The following is a 1,345-nucleotide window of genomic DNA, read 5'->3' on the forward strand; positions in this document are numbered from 1 at the left end:
TGTGGGGTTGAGGAGGGAATATATAAGGAACTCTGTATTTTCTGCTTATTTTTTCTATAACCCTAAAGCTGCTCTAAAAAATAAGTCTGTTAATATAAAAAAAAATAAGATATAAGTAGAATTAGTCCTATACTATCATATTACACTTTATCCAAATACTATCTTAAACTGACAGCAGTCTATCCATCTGTATCAATCTTAGTCCAAACAGGAAGACAGAAGCCACTGTAAGTATTTAAACCAGAGTGAATTTAATAGCAATAATTGGTTATATAGGTGACATAGGAGATGAGAAATCGAAGAGATTGCAGGAAGTGAGACCAACTCAGCGATTTGCTATACAGGAAGCAACTCCTACCCCCAAGCTGAAAAGACACAGGGAGGAAGACGTGCTATGACAGCCCGGGGTAAAGGTATAGGGACCGCTGGAACCACGATGGCCTATAGGCTGGAGCTGGAGCTGGAGCTGGAGCTGCAGAGAAGGTTCTGATACCAACATAAATGATACCCGCGGAAGCGAAAGAGGAAGGAAAACCCATGCTTCTCCCTTCCGCCCACCCTCCAGTCTCTTGTGGGTGCCTTTTATTAGCTAATAAAGCTTTCATGGAAGCCTGAGCAATTCGACAGTGCAATCATCTGCCACTATGATATACACCAGAGCAGGAGAAAGGAGAGGCAAGGATCTGGGACAGTCCAGACCAAGCTTAGCACATCATCAGAAAATAAAAATAATTATAATAAAACAAGGATGCTATACGGTGAATTAATCTGGTTTAAAAAATGCTTTAGTCTACAGCCATGCCACCCTGAACAAGCCCGATCCTGTCTGATCTCAGAAGCTAAGCAGCATCGGGCCTGGTTAGTACTTGAATGGGAGACCACCTAGGAAGACCAGGTGCTGTAGGTGTAAAAAAAAAAAAAAAAAGGATTGTAAGCCAACAGGGTCCTTGCAATCTGTGAGGTCAACCAAGGGTTGCCTTGCCTAAAAACTTAAAAAAATAATAGTAAAATAAAAATAAAAAAAATGCTTTAATCTTGGAAATATGTTTGGAAAATAAAAGATATGAAATAGATATGGAGACCAAAATTCAAAAAGTGACAGTAGTTATTTAACAGAAATACCATTGCTTATGGCTAGTCCCCACACCATTTCTTGTACTGTTTGTTTCCCACCAACCCCTAGCCCTAGCAAGGGTGACTTGAGCCAATCAGATTCTCTCCTGGAAACTGGCAGCCAGAGACACTAGCCGAAGGCATTAGATCTATAATGATGAGGAAAGGGGAAAAGAGGAAAAATCTGACTTTCTAGCTTTCAGTGAAAGATCATGAGATGCACCCCTTGTAT

General features: G+C 40.6%; 1 pseudogene; it reads left to right on the top strand.

Moving 5' to 3' along the window:
• Positions 1-788: 788 nt before the first annotated feature.
• Positions 789-907, top strand: LOC120613565 (uncharacterized; annotated as a pseudogene).
• The last annotated feature ends 438 nt before the right edge of the window (positions 908-1,345 follow it).

Source organism: Pteropus medius, unplaced genomic scaffold, assembly GCF_902729225.1.
Source record: "Pteropus medius unplaced genomic scaffold, Ma_sr-lr_union100, whole genome shotgun sequence".
NCBI lineage: Eukaryota > Metazoa > Chordata > Mammalia > Chiroptera > Pteropodidae > Pteropus > Pteropus medius.